This window comes from Thamnophis sirtalis, unplaced genomic scaffold (genome assembly GCF_051295495.1).
Source record: "Thamnophis sirtalis isolate CommonGarterSnake01/CBP01778 unplaced genomic scaffold, rThaSir2_p1.2 scaffold_6, whole genome shotgun sequence".
NCBI classification, from domain to species: domain Eukaryota; kingdom Metazoa; phylum Chordata; class Lepidosauria; order Squamata; family Natricidae; genus Thamnophis; species Thamnophis sirtalis.
The window spans coordinates 93,463,920-93,480,405 of NW_028261386.1; the positions used below are offsets into that span (position 1 = coordinate 93,463,920).

The window sequence follows — 16,486 nt, forward strand, 5'->3', positions numbered from 1 at the left end:
ATGAAATATCTCAAGAGAGAATGTATGAAACTCATAATCTTATCTATTGAAGAAGGAATGTGGGGTCAAGAATTAATGAAACGGGGGTGGGTGGGAAATAATCCTTTGGGATACTCGCTTTGTGCAAACATCCCATCTGTGGTTCAACCACATAAAAGGCTAGTGGGCAAATCCAAACACATTAAGAGAAGTGCTTGAGAAATCTGCCAAGAAGCCAGATGCATTGATTGCAGAATTTCTTCTTAAGCTGTCATCTGAATCTCCTAACTGCCATCCAAAATATGGGCAATATGAAAAATTGTGACCTATAAGGCGAGATGCAATGAGTACTACTTAAGTCTAAATGACCATCTGCATCCAGGAATGGATTCTTTAAAAGGATAATGTGAAAGGTAGTGAAGCTATGTAGGCTGATGATAGCATTATTTATAAATCATCCCTTATATTATTAAATTACTATTAGAACAGGATTTCCTGTGCCCCTATTTAAGCAGAGTCCATGCTGCTTTTATGTTTTCTTTTTTAAAACTCCCTCAACACTTACTTTTCTTTACCACTGTTTCAGGAGTGGGTTCCAGCAGTCACTACTGCCGGTTCACTCGTGGGTGCTTCGTGTGCACTTGAGGCATGCACAGAAGCAAAAAACAAGATGACGGCACTATAGGCGCCACCCAGAAAACTGGTTCAGGGGTGTGGCAGGCCTGGGTCGCTGCCGGTTGAAGCGACGCAGGCTGCCAAACCACTACCAGTTCGGCTGAACCAGTCCAAACTGGTAGGAACCCACCACTGCACTGTTTACATACTGCATCATAATTTTTTTGAAATAAAATTATCTACCTGAAAAAAACCATCTATAGGCTATTCAGGTCTGCTCTGACTGTCACCTTTGTTGTAGTTCCGTCCACTCTTGTTTTTTTTAATAACATAAAAACATCTTCCATTACGTACAGTGTGTCGATTTGGTTACAAAATTTTTGTGCATCTTTTCCATAATCATCACTTAAAACTTTATATAAAGTCGTGTGTTATCAATAAGATATATTTATACATTATATATTTAGATATAGATACATCATTATTATAGTGTTTCTTTTATTTGACTTTCACTATTATTTTTTCATTTTAAACAAGGTATTCTACATATGGGTTCATTTATGTTATCATAATTCATTACATCAACTTCAATATATCCAATAGTGAACTATTTTTATACCTATTTTAAATCATTCTATTATTTTGGTATTGGTAACATTCTCTAATAATTTTCAATTCCATATTTATTTGTTTGTTTTTTAAATCTAACCACTGATAAAATAAATCCCATATTCTATAAAATTGTTTCTTCTTATTCTCTAATTTCATATGTCAACTTACTCATTTCAGCACATTCCATTATTCATATCATCAATATAATATATATGTATACAATTATTATAATTATTAAACATGCATTGAAAATAACTATTATTACATCATTTTTATATGAAGCATGCTAAATTTAGAATAAATTTATATTATGGCATTTCATTATATCATCCTGAAATCATCCAATAGTATTACATCTTTATATTCTCACTTACAGTTTATATAAAATTTCATATTATCATTTCATTTTATCAATCTAGTGTATATAAGTGCAATATTATTGTTAATCATTTATTGGACTATAACTATTATTTCTTTGTCTTACACATAATACTCAAAATTTAACTAAGTTTAACTTAATTTTTATTGTAACATTTCATTTCATCATCTTGTGTCCTTCCAGTAGTAGTGCAGTCCAATATCTCTTTCCATTTGTAAAATCTGTATTCTAATTATTTTCTTGATAGGTCTTGTGTGGACTTCTCTTGGCAACTTGTTGTTCATTGCATATCTTTTAAGGACTCAAAACCCTCCACTTGTTCCTTCCATCAGCTTGCCTTTGGTTATCACTGGTGCTTCTGCCAAAATTACTCTCGTTGTTTCTGCCAAATTTTCTCCCCTTGCTTTTTCCATGATTTGAAGCCTGAGATAGAGTTCCAGTTCATCAACTTCTCCTTTCAATGTTCCACATGTATCATCTCCCTCCACTCTCAGTTTACTGTCAATGTCAACAATTTTCTTATCACTTTGTTCATATTTTTCTGGAATTTTTTGAACTCTACCCTCAATTTTTATCATTGTTTAGTAAATATTCTCAACTCTTCCCTCCATTCTTTCTGTTCTTTGTTCTATAATCTCAAGACTCTTTTCAATGTTCTCTGTACTTATTAGTACTTTTTGAATTTCAAGCATAATATTTTGCAATGTTAATTTCTTTTCTTCTTCATGTTGCACCATTTTTCCAGATTGTAAACACTGCCACTAAACCATCCAAGGCTTATTGCTAGGTTTCAAACAAATTCACTATAATCTTTCAAGTCCAGGCTTTCTCTTTACTCCAGTCCATTTATTGATAATACTCCACAAGAGCATCTGTATAAACAAATCGTGCTCTTCTCACTGCTCCTTTCAATAAACAAAGTCAAGGACTTTGAGATATAAAATATAAGTCAAGTGTTCATAGGAATTAGCGTTTCCAAGCCTCCAGCCTCTAAGTGGCAGTGTTACTTCTTTTTCTTCTGCTTTTACCCTTCTCTTTGTTCCGGACTTGAGAGAAAAAAATGTTTAAAAGGTAAAATCCACCCAAAAGTTGCAAAAAGAAAGAGATTCTTACTCCACAGGTACAAAAAGTGAGGAAAAATAGAAGAAGGGGGAAAAAGACCAGTCCAATTTAAAAAGTAAGAGGCATTTGTAAGAATTCCATCCAAAAAAGAAAATGAAGTTAAGGAAAGAAAGATAACACTCTAATTTTAATACAGGCTTAATCTGCCGCTTACTCTTTTCTGTCTTCAATTTTTAAATTTACTCAAAATCTTTTTGGGTTGTTCTCTAATAGTAAAATTTATCTCACCAATTTTGACACACTCTCTCTCCTGCTCTGCTTCCATTGCAGGCGGCTGTCCCAATCTTGTGCAGCCTCAATGGCTGCTTCTCTTGTAGCCAGAAAAAAGAGCTTCTCCTGGATCAATCAGGGTCTTTGCAATGTCCCTGAGATCAGCAGGATATGCCCTTCTCTATCACCATCTCTAGGGAATGGTTTAGGTCCAAAAAGGACTGTCCAGAAGTAGAGATATTGACAGCAATCCTGGAGCACCAAGACTGCATGTCGTGTTGTAGCAACATCAGCCCTGCCTCCATAGTTCCGTCCATTCTTGAAGGTTACTGCTGGAGATGAGACATACTGTACATATAAATTTGATCTCACATATAAGCTATTTTTGAAGCAAAGTGACAATTTAATATGAAGCTTGTCTTAAGTTTTAACAAATCTGGGACAACCAAAATGGCTTCAAAATACACAAATTTGACTTTATCACCATTGCATGCTGAGTTCTCAGATGTGGAAGTAGACCTGTGATTTTCAATGATTCCCTTATTTTTACCACCCCCTTCTGGCTGTAGAACAGGGGTGCATAGTTTGAAGCTTCAGAGCTATATGCAGTTGTAAATTGTTTCTTCAAAGGTTGAACTGCTATTTTTCATGTAATGGAAAGAGACAATATTTTGAAGGTATTCACAATATACTCTACACCTGAAAATTAAAAATTCTCCTAGGCGCTGCTTGGAGAGTCCAAGCATGGGTTAACACAGTCTATCTGCCCTAGGACTGAGTATCTTTTTTCTTTGACCACATCTCCCCTTTGCCTCTAATATCTCAGTTTAAAAACTCAGTCCACCCAAGAGGACTTAATTTGGGGAGTTCCTTGGCCTTGGGGCAGATAGACTGGACTTCCCATTTTGATTAAGAGTGTATAAGCTTTGAATTGCCATCCTCTGACCACCAGGAAAAAGATTGAGACTCTGCAATCCTGTCCCTTATTAAGGCTGAGAGATTGCTGAGGTAGCTGCCCACCGCTAAACTCAAGCGCGGCAAGACGTGACTCCTTCGCCTGATGGAGGCCGGCGAAGGGAAGGGGGATGATGAGGAGATCGCGGAGTTCTATTGCACCCCCCAGCGCTAGGAAACCTACGTGGCACGAGCCGAGCCTCTGAGTAGCTCCGGCGAGTGCGGGCACCTTCCTCTTCGTCCCGCCGGTTGCGGCTGGGGAGCTCCGCCGAGTGCGCCATTTCCCCCCTCATTCTGACAGTTGCGGTGGCCATTTTAAACTGTCCTTTGCGCGCTTTCTTCGGCGGGAACTGTCTCCAACCAGCAGCAGCCTCTCTCAGCAGTGGATTGCCGCCAGGAGGCCAGGGCCTTGCCTGAGTCGCCAGCAGGCCTTCCCTCCCATGAAGCATCTGTCCAGCAGCGGAGGGCGGCTGGAGGAAGGGTATTGTCTCACGGGCTTCCCTCTCCCCCCTTGGATCTGCGGGCACTCACAGCCAGCCAGCTCAGGCCCATTAACAGCCCATTGACTCCTTCTGGGTAACCACCGCTACTGAGCCACCATGCCAGACAATGTTCCCTCTAATTTTTTTTCAGTGTGAGCGGAAAAGTATAGTGTTTGAGTGGCACATTTTCATGCCTGAGCACCTGAATTTTTTTTCACAGATGTCACCTAAGACAACAATGAAATCAGTATTATTTGAAACTCAAAGTTATGTTTATTCAAGGTACCCGCTTAATTAAAAGTGTTATATAACATCTTTTCTGCTGCCATCTCTTATTAGTATCAGTATTATGATTACATTACTTTGTTGTTTGTACGCTGAGACTTTTTGCACCAGAGACAAATGCCTTGCATGTCCATTTACATTTGGCCAATAAAATATTCTATTTTTTAAAAGAAAATATCAATGGGTTATGAGGAGAAACAAGATAGTCTGGCTAGCAGCAGTGCCCCAAAAGTTGGGGGCTGCTGCTTTGGAGGTGTAAATAGTGCCTGAGGCTATTTATTGCTATCGCTGATCGAGACACCAAGGGAGAGGAATGGATTGTTTCTTATTTTCAGGGAAAATTTTCCCCCTTTTGATAGAGGCGTCTTTTCTTGTTAATTCTTTTGAAGGGGAAATTCTTTGAGGAGGGGGCGTCTTTGGAGGGGGGAATCCTTCTTACAGGATGATGGGGGATGTCTTGAACTCCCGAGAAAGGCGCTGGAGTGCCTGGGTAAATGATAGCGGGGTGGAATCGGGTTTTCTTTAAATCCTTCCCTTTCTCATCTGCCAGGCCTTCCCGCTTCTTTTTTCCTCCTTTGCTGCCTAGGCAAGACAGAAACGGAGCCAAATTTGGTGATTCTCAGCGTTAAGCGCCGGCCCTTCCCCGCAGGCTCTGGATGAGTCTCGCTGAGTCTTGCAATGGAGCGAGGGGAGGGGGACAACAGAGAGGGAAGTGGGGGGAAGGTTGTCCCGGACTGGCTCTCCTCTCTCCGAAACTCCATTCACTAGAAAACGGCTTCCTTCCCTCGGCTTCCTTCGTGCTGAGTTATCCTTTAGAAACTTACTGTTAATGCCTACTTCCCTATCTCCCACAGGCTATCGGGGCTTTTTTTCCTGCTCCCGCCCCTCCGCCGCCTTCCTACTGGCTCCCGTAGCCTCAAAGGCTCCTCAAAGCCGCAGCGCAGGGCAGCAAATCCGGCGGTGCTGTTAGAGGAGGAGGAGGCAGCAGCAGTTAGTCCGGCCTGCAAAGGACCTCCTCCCCAGCTTCCGGAGCCTGTGGAAATCACTGCGCGGGAGTTGAAAAGTCCTGTGCGGTGTTTTCTTGCCATGTGCGCGGCCGCGCAGCCGCGCAGCTTAGAGGGAACAGTGATGCCAGATGGAGGTTCTGAGGCACAGGGAGCACAGTCAGGGACTTCAGCTAAGCAGAGCAGGGTGGAGCTTCCAACCAAAGGGGCAAAAGGGGGCAAGGGTTCTTCTAGCAAAGGCCCAGCAGGGGCCCCAGGGGCTAGTGACAGGAGTGACAGTGCCAAACAGCACAAGACGGGTATGGGATTGCCCAGGCCACGGGGACAAGATCCATCCCCGGAATGTATGGAGATCCCTGAGCCAACCCCAGGCCAGAGGGGGGATAGAGAACCTGTCTCGCCTCAGGAGAGCCGGTCTCCCTCATCCGTTGGCAGTATTTCCAGGGATTCATCCCCTGAGGCATCCTGGAGCTACCTTGATTCTCCCAGCTCTTCCCTGAGAGAGGAGCTGGACCCTTTCCAGGGTATTCCTCCTGCTGAGGAGGGATCTCATTTTGGGGGCAGCAGAGGCTGAAGAGCCTTCAGCAGGGCCCACAGGAGGAGCAAGAAATCAGGCCTCTCTCCTGAGATGCAGGAGATAATAACTTTAGCTATCTCCCAAGGGATCGCGAAAGGCATAAGGCAGAAGAGTAGCAAGAAGGCTGTGGCTCCCAAAGCCAAGCCTACTCCCAAGCAAGTTGAGGATCAGGATCCGGCCTTCCCTGGCAGTTCCATTGCTACGGAGGAGACTGCCCTGGAGGAAGGGGAGGTATAGGACTTCGAGCTGTTGGAGGACGAAGATCTTGCTCCAGATAAGCCAGCATTCACCGGTCTCTTTAAGCCCTCCCTCTTCAAGTCCATCCTTCATAAGGTGAAGGCTGCTACTGAGCTGGGCGTTACCCCCAAGGGCTCGACTGCAGGGACTTCCACCACTAAGGACCATAAACAGGGCTTGTTCAAAGAACCACCCTTGGCCCAGGAGTCTATTCCGGTCCCGGACCTCTTCTTAGATGTAGTTCAGAGGCAGTGGATTCAGCCTGAGATCCTGACAAACCCCAGTGGGGGGATAAGACCCTATATGCTGTAGAGAATAGGATGGAAGAGGCCCTGAAGCTTCCAGAAGTGAACGCTCCAGTGGTCTCCTTGACCTCTAACTCCAACTTGCTGGTGGACTTCTTGGAAGGTCTCAAGGCAGAAGACAAAAAATCAGAGAAGGCGTGTCTTAAGACTCACCAGGCAGCTGCCTGGGCTATTAGGGCATCCACTTCTGCATCATTTTTCATCCGTTCCTCGCTCCTCTGGTTGAGGCAGCTAAGAGCCAAGCCTCCCTCCCAGAGATCTCAGTGGAGACACGACCTAACTAAAATCATCACGGCAGTCGAATACTCTGCCGATGCTTCCCTGAACGCAGCAAAATTTGCGTCCAGGGTGCTGGCTTCCAACGTGACCTCTCGGCTTGCTCTGGCTCCGCCATTGGTAGGCGGAGATGAAGGCCAAGTGGAAGCTGGTCTCTGCCCCCTTCAAGGGGGGTCTCCTGTTTGGGGAGGCGTTAGACAAGTTCACTATTGAGACAAAAGATAAGAGAAAGATCTTACCTGCAACTCTCAAAAAATCTGATCGCAAGGGATCTGGTTCCTTTCAGAGGCAGCCATTTCGGTCGCAGGACAGTGCCCAGCCTTCCACCTCTTCATCCTATAACAGACCCTATTCCCAGCAGGGCGATAGAGGTCAGGTCATGGGTTCCTTCGGGTCGCGTGGTAGACAACAACACCAACACTCCTTTCAAAAGACCTTTCATGGCGGATCCAACTACCAGAACTTCCATCGTGGGAAGTGACCACCACAGGGATCCCCCTATAGGGGGTCAGCTACAATACTACGCCAACAAGTGGGGGGAGATAACAACAGACAAGTGGGTCTTAAGCACAGTCAGGACGGGACTCCGGCTGGAGTTCCTATCATTTCCCCAAAGGACCTTCATCCGTTGCCCCTCACCCAGGAGCCCCCTTGAAAAGGGAACTCATGCAGGTGGAAATCCGTCATCTCATACAAATAAGGGCTATAGAACCAGTACCCAGGGAGCAGCAGAAACAGGGGTTCTACTCCATCTTATTTCTGGTGCCCAAGGCGTCCGGGTGGGTAGGTGGAGGGCCATCCTGGATCTGAAGCGCCTGAACCCCCATCTGGCATATAGGCAGTTCAAAATGCAATCCCTCCATTCCATCTTGGATTGCGTGAGGCGGGGGGACCTCCTTACCTCAATAGATCTGAAGGAAGCTTACCTCCACGTGCCCATACATGCAAATCACAGGAAGTTCCTGAGGTTCTTCTTTGAGGGGGAGCACTATCAATGCCATGCTCTTCCCTTCGGACTTTCCTCTGCACCCAGGACATTTACGAAGCTGCTGGCGGTAGTGGCAGCTCACCTCCATAACCGTCCCATCCGCCTGGAGTGTTATCTCGACGACATCATTATTCACTCCTCCAGCTAGGCCCAGGCATGGCGAGACGTCCAGACTACCATCAGGACTCTCCAACAGCACGGTTTTTCGGTAAACCTGAAGAAGAGCCACCTGGAGCTGACCACACGCATACAACACCTGGGCGTTATACTGGACTCGAACTCTTGCCAGGTTTTCCTGTTCCCGGAGTGCCTGAGGACTCTCAGGGACAAAGTGCAAATTTGCAGTGCATCCAGATCAGTGCAGATTGTCCAGTTATCCCAACTACTGGGAGTCATGATCTCATGCCTGAAGGTGGTTCCCTGGGCTCGTCTCCATGCCAGGGAACTACAATGGTTCCTCCTGCCCATGCAAAGGGTGAAGGACAGCATTTAGCACAGGCGCATCCGTGTTCCTCCAAAGGTGACTCGTGCTCTAACCTGGTGAAGGTCGAAAGCAGTGAAGAGAGGGTGTCTGTTCAAAGAACCTGAAAGGGTCATTGTAACCACCAACGCCAGCCTACAAGGGTGGGGAGCGCATTGCCAGGGCCATCTGGCCCAGGGACTGTGGAGCCAGAGGGAGTCTTCCCACAGCATCAACTGGCTGGAGCTCCGGGCAGCACAGCTTGCTCTGCGTCACTTCTCCCCTCAGGTTGCGGGCCGGCACGTTCTGTTGCTCACCAACAATAATAGCAATATAGCAATAGCAGTAGACTTATATACCGCTTCATAGGCCTTTCAGGCCTCTCTAAGCGGTTTACAGAGAGTCAGCATATTGCCCCCAACAATCTGGGTCCTCATTTTACCCACCTCGGAAGGATGGAAGGCTGAGTCAACCCTGAGCCGGTGAGATTTGAACCGCTGACCTGCTGATCTAGCAGTAGCCTGCAATGCTGCATTTAACCACTGCGCCACCTTGGCTCTGCAACAAAGTAGCAACGAAGGCCCACATCAACAAAGAAGGCATCACGCACTCCAGATCACTGATGACGGAGGACATCATAGATTGGGTATGTCCCATGCTTGGACTCTCCAAGCAGCATCTAGGAGAAAGACCATTGGCTTACCTGAACGGTCGTTCTCTGGGAGCTGCGGGAGAGTCCAAACCCACCCAGAGTCAGGATTACCTTCAAGGTGATATCAAGGATCTGTGGAGGCGGTCCTTAACGGAGTGTTCTTTGTTTTTAAACTGAGATATTAGAGGCAAAGGGGAGGCGTGGTCAAAGAAAAAAGATACTCAGTCCTAGGGCAGATAGACTGTGTTAACCCATGCTTGGACTCTCCCGCAGCGCCCAGAGAACGACCATTCAGATAAGCCAACGGTCTTTTAACTATCATCCTAGTATCCTCTACATGTTGTAGAATGATTATCACTGAACAACAAGTCTCTCAGCTCATAAAATACTGTGCACGCCTTATGCCAAGGGAAGGATAAATTAATAAAAACCTTTCAGCCCACAAGAACAGTCACATAATGGCATTCTGAGCAAGCGTGCAGCTAATAAAACATCTGTATTTAAATATATTAAGAGTTAAAATTGTATATACTCCTTGTGCACTATATTTTCCTTTGATAAATTATTTGCAATTTTAAAACAAGATATGATTTGGCATTAATAGTGAATTTTATTTCTTTACACACAAGAAACTAGAATACTAATAAAACAGACAGAAATTCATTTTTTTCATTATCCAGTATAAGATAGATTCATATCTAAATTCTCAGACAACTGAGTTTTCAATAAATAAATAGTGTCCAAATACATTTTTCTATAGTATAGCAATGCCAATACTAATGTAACCAGGCTACATATGACTATCTTTTCCAAATAGACATTCTATCCACGTAACATTATCAGCTGGAGAAAAATATTTTAGCATGCCACTTCTGTCTATAAACCAGATTCTTTAAAGGAAAGCATTCTTACAGCTAATGATACTCTCTCTCACACACACCTACACACAACCCACACACACCACCATCACACTGGTAATGACTCTCAGCGGCCATTTAAGACTCTTCAATGTCTTTAAATGTGGATCTGTTGTTACTATAATTAAATCCATCCACTTTGTTGTTATTGTCATCTTTTCCCTCTCTTTCCTTTCACCTTTCCCAACACCACAGATTTCTCAAGGGAATTGGGTGTTTTCATAATATATCATTATTTGAGCCTGGTCATTTGTACCTCAGATGACAACTCTAGGTTGATTTGTTTTCTTGGCTATCTATAATATTCTCAAAAATCTTGCCCAACACCAAACTTCAGAAACATTAGTACTCTTTTTATTCTGCTTCTTCAATGTCCAACCTTCACTTTCATATTGTGTCAGGGAAAAAATAGTTAATACCTGCACAATACTGAGCTTTGTAGATAGTGACCTGTCCAGTATCTCAATATTTTTTCCAAGGCCTTCACTGCCACCCTACGTACTTCTAGTTTGTGATATATTTCTTGACTGCTGGTTTCTTTATAGATGATAATGGATCCTAAAAGGCAGAAGTTACCTCCATATTGTTAAAGTTATGGATGAATAAGTTGACATTAGTCTGATCTTTATATTTAATTTTAGTCCAAATTTTCCCTATGCTCCTTGACTTTGAAGACTAGAGCTTGCAGATCATTAGCATTTTCAGATATCTACAAACACCCACACCCACACACATCATTCTCTGACTTAAAGGATCATGCACATCAGTTCCATTAATGAATTAACCCACCTATATAAATAAAAGTAGCTGGCAGGTTCAACTGAACCAGCAGAATTCACATTTACTTCTCTGATGATGTTTATAAAACTATGTTATAATCCATTTCAATCAAAGCATTCAGATGTTCCTAAAAATAAAATCCTATTGTCCCACAACATAGTCACATGACTATTAGAGACAAGCAAGGATAGGCACAAAATAGGACATACTTGTCAAGTGCAAGGAAACCAGGAAATCCAGGCAATTCAAACGAATATAAAGGTTTATTGCAAGTGTTGTCCCCAAAACTGGGATCTTGCTTGGTGTCGAAGCTGATAAGTCACCAGACACAAGGTGTGATCTAGAATTGTACTTTTATTTTGGTACCAAGATATAAGGACCTTGGTTTGAAAAGCTAACCAAGGGCCAAGACTAGAATCTTACAGCAGTTTTTATAGTCAAGGGATGGTCACATTCAACCCTTTGCCCTTTCCCTAATAATGCATGCATAACAAATAATATTGATTGGTTATTTGGATTTCACGTCACTTGTTTTTCACCCCCCAGGTCATGGGTATCTTGCAAAGTGTGCCACCTCTATGTGGGTTTTGGGGTTTTTCTTATAAGCAACTTATTCTTGTTCCTAATACTCTGGCTAGTGGTTTTAAGGTGCTAACTTTTGTCTCGTTGTTAATGTGCAGCCCCCCCTCTTTCCTATTGCACAGCAGAATAAAAAAAGAAACAGTTTTATCTGAGGCAGCTCCCCCGTGACTCCCCCTCCCTCTTCAATGAGAGACAAGAAAGAAGCAAAGTTCTTAATTGTCAAGGCAAAGAAATAAGGACAATAGAAAATGTTTTATCAGAATTCATATTCCTCACTCTCATGTCCATTCCATCCTGGATCTTATCGCCACATATGACCCTTCCTCTGATCCCCAGGGCCTCATCTGTGCATACATTCCATCATCTGATCCTTCACAAGCTTAAACGTTCTGCAATAATCTGAACTACTAATGGTAAAAGCAAATTGGTGGTAGGTAAGACTCAATGGAATTCAAGGTGGGCTGGAGTTAGATCCCTTGTGAATGCGAAGGGACTCAAGACGTATGACCTCCCTTAGGTTCAGTCTGGTCATCTCCTGCATACTTTTTGTCTTGAGCTCAGAATAAAACCGGACACATTTTGACTACTTCAGCCATTGTGATGATTCTGCTTAATCTTACATCACCCACTTCTTCACCTTTTTATCAGAGATATTAGCAAAGAACACCACAGTTCCTTTTGCCGAACTATTTCTTAGATCAGTTACAAAAAGAAAAGAATTTTACCGTATTAAGTAAGTACATATCAAAATGGCCAAGAAAATAATGTTTAAAAAAGAAAAAAAAAGGATAATTATATGTGCAAAAAGACAATTATGATCTTAAAATGATTGGCTTTTATCTTTCTTCTGTACTTTAAGTTGCTGAACTCCTCAGAGAGTTTAATTAAAATTAAATTATCTTCATTTATTATCTCAGTTGAGAAGAAAAAAATATTTTTTCTCTATGGGCAAGAGTAAAACTGATTTTAAAATCATTCCCTTGGCTAAATTTTCCAACATTTTGGTGATAGAGAGCCTATACTATGAATTAAAACTCCATCTATTCTTTTTGCTCTGGAATTACAAAAATAGAGTAATGTTAACGACATTTGCCTTTTCTTTAATTGCCTTATAAAAGGGCAGCCAGTTTGCAAGTTCAGAGAAAGAGCATGAGAAAGAAATTGAAGAAATCTCTGACATAAGAAGCTGAAAGATAATTGGATTTTAAACTGAAAGTAATCCAGTTGCTGAAATTTCTGTAACCTAAGCTTGCTTTCACAGTATAGCTGGCTGCCAAGAGTCAACTATTCTTTTAAAGGCGTTGTGGAAGGAGAGATGTGCTACTCTATGCTAGTCAAAGAAATAGTCTGGTATCATCTTTTTAACAGATTTTATATAAGGCATAAGCTTTCTTACCCTTGGAGCAATGCAGAAGAATACATTTACCCCTTTTTTGATAAACAGCCTTCTGAATGTATAGATGACTTCAAAAGAACTTATCCTCACTTATCTTTAATGGTCAGACAAATTTATAACATGGCAGCTTTAGGTCTAGCACTGATGAAATTACCTAATTTAGGTAATGAAATGTTTGTAAGAAAACTACCAAGCTCAGACAACTCTCTCCTGACAGTTTAATGTTTAAATATCATAGTGCAAATGATAAACCTTAGAATAAGAGCAACACAATTAGTAATTGCATTGAGATAGTAAACATGAGAGAGTATATAGCAATAGCAATAGCAGTTAGACTTATATACTGCTTCATAGGGCTTTCAGCCCTCTCTAAGCGGTTTACAGAGTCAGCATATTGCCCCCAACAACAATCCGAGTCCTCATTTTACCCACCGCGGAAGGATGGAAGGCTGAGTCAACCCTGAGCCGGTGAGATTTGAACAGCCGAACTGCCGAACTGCAGTCAGCTGAAGTAGCCTGCAGTACTGCATTTAACCACTGCACCACCTCGGCTCTATACCATGTTGCTACAAATCGAAAATACATGCTTCTTAAATTTTCTCATAAGAGCTATTGGATATTTTCTAATTTCTTGACCCTGAAACTTGCTCAGAAATATTTTTGGCCATCAATTGATATGCTAAGAAGTGAATATAATAACAGATGGTTACATATAATAAAAGTATAATTTACAGGTTTCCCTTAAGAACATAAGACCTTCGTGGAAATATGTGCTTATGTACTTTTATGTGCCTATCAGTGATGCGTTCCAGATCCCGGTGCAACCGGTACAATGCAACAGGGTCCGGCGTCCCCCACATGCACGAGTGTAGCATGCGCGCACACGGACATGCATCCTTACCTCCACGACACCTCCGCAACATTCCAGCTGCTCGGCGGAGCATCGCAAAGGTGCCGTATGCTCCGTGCATGTGAATGGAAGGGCTGAAGAGCTCAAATACAGGTAAGGAGCTCGGGTGGGCCCTCTGGAGCACCGTACTGGAACAGTACCCCATACTGGGATGTACCACCTGCAACCCATCACTGGTGCCTATGTTCTGTAATATACATGTATTCTTCACCCTTCAACCACAATTGAGCCCCAAATTTCTGTTGCTAATTGAGACAGTTGTTAAGTGAGGTTTTCCCCATTTTGCAACATTTCTTGCCAGTTGTTAAGCGAATCACTGCAGTTGTTAAGTTAGCAACAGGGTTGTTAAGTGAATCTGTCTTTCCCATTGATGTTGCTTGTCAGGTTATAGAAGTTGATTACATGACCCCGCACACTGCAACTGTCATCAATGAGTCAGTTACCAAGCATCTGAATTTTGATCACTTGACCTAAAGCTGCTACATTAATTGTAAATGTGAAAAATGATCATAAATCACTTTTTTTCAGTGCCTTTGTAATTATGAATGCCACTAAAGGTACTGTTGTAAGTTGAGGACTACCTGTACTTACAAAGCAATGGGAAGAGCAATTTTAGGATTATTATATTGTGATTTGAATATGCTAAATATCATTTTTATAGATATTGTGTATTATTGAAATTACTAAGTCCATTACTTTGAGAGTTCCTAAAGGGAACTTTATTTTTATTTTTACACACACACATACACACACACACACACACACACACACACACACACAATCTCAAGACGTCAACAATTAATTGTTTTCAAATTCAAAGGTTTAGAACTTAAGCTGTGACTTTTCAATAAAGTATCTATTTTTCCCAAGGATGTTAACTGATCACTGCCAGCCTTAAGTGAAAATGGCATATCTGTTAATTTTGATGAATAAATGACAAAAAACAATTTTTTGGGAGATTTTTGTTGAATTATATCACTTTTATGCTGTTAAAATGAAATAAAAGCAACATATTGATTATATCTATTTAAAAAAAGGGAGGAAAGCTTTATATCAGATGTACATTTCACATGACTGTGGATGGGTAAGAATGGACTTGGACTTTGCTCTCCTATGACTTCATCTAATAATTTAACATTACATTTTAACATTTTAGTGAATCAAGCTAATTCGAGTCGTAGTATAAATGAAAACAATGTGCAATAAGGAAGATGTAACTCTTCTAGGTGAAGCCCACTGATTTTGTCAAAACAAATATTAGTAAGAACTGAAGTTATTAAAAAATAAAAATATATAAATTGCAGTCCCCGTCCCCCCCACACACAGAATATTATATAACAGAACCAAGCACAATGCAAAATGAGACTGGATGGATCTGTATTTCTTTGTAGGAAGACTAGTTATCATAGATATTTCAGGAAAATATTTTCCTTGTAGTAAGCCATATATAATAATATTAAAATATTATGGCTAGATATGCTCAGTTTATTGTAAATGTAGGTTTTCTTATAGGTTTATATGATAGCTATGAAAAATAGTTTAAATGGAATAAACTATAATGATACTTTTCCTAGCAGGGCATGATTATGAGATCATACATCAATAATGTCTTATCAACTTGAAAAACAAGTTCAAGGAGAAGGCTTCTGATTAAAAACAAAGTCACTCCGAAGAGCCCCATTTATTCTTTGGCAATCACAGCAAATACTTTCATTTATTTGGATGAATTATTGGGGGGGAAAAGTCATCACAAATCAGGTGACCATAGGAAGATACTATAATTTGATTTAAAATTAGTGAAGAAAGATCTGCAGTCCCAGACTACACAAGTAATATTGAAGCATCAATTTTAAAGAAATCATTTTCATGCTGTGTATCTTCATAATCTAAATGAAATTTATTTGATGTTTCAAAGTACATATATACAATTTATTTAATGATAACATAAAAATATTTTCAAGTTTCAAGTCCTTATTTAAATCATCATTTAAGTAAATGTCTCCTTGAATTTGAAAAAACATATATTAAAATATTGTAGGCAATCTAATGAAAATTACTAACTTACAAAAAGATAACATTAATCATTCATTATTATTCCCTTTCCCCCTTCACTAAACTGCAAATTAAATATTCTCTTTTTTGTTCATAGCAGGTATATACTGGACTCATTCTTCCCCTAGATGTGTTTTTATATCAGTAAATTCCTTCAGATAATTATGTAGGCCACAAATAATAGCTTGCATATTTCTTGTAAAAGAAAAGCTAAGACAAAGAATTTGCTGATACACTCATGTCGCTCCAAGAATTCTCCTGACAATGTTCCCACACCCAACCTAATTACTTCCCTACTATAAAAACATATTCCATCTGCACTTATTCTAATACTCTCAAGTCCAAAACCAATACACAATAAAGTCAGTTAAATAAATTAAGGATTGAAACCCATATAAAAAATCCTCAGAGATTCTGCAAGGGAAAGCATCTCCAACATCCATTTTATGCTGACATTTCACTTTATGTATAATATTTTCTTAAGCCCTGTTTATGAAAGAATTATCATGTTCCAGGCATATATTCTCTACCATAGCACGCTCTTAGTGTCACTCTAGTTTAAGGTTTGTTATTGACTTTATATAATACTTTGCTCTACTGTACAACAAATTTTCATTTGAAATGTATATAGCAGCAATCTCCAAACTTTCTGGCACCAAGTGTCATTTTTGTGGAAGGCAATTTTTCCACGAAAAAGGGAGGGATCATTTCG

General features: G+C 41.2%; 1 protein-coding gene across 5 annotated transcripts in view; it reads right to left on the reverse strand.

Moving 5' to 3' along the window:
• LOC106550461 (protein phosphatase EYA4) overlaps positions 1 to 16,486 on the reverse strand; it is a 143,807-nt gene that overhangs the window by 62,993 nt on the left and 64,328 nt on the right. The gene's annotated exons all lie outside the window — the stretch shown is intronic.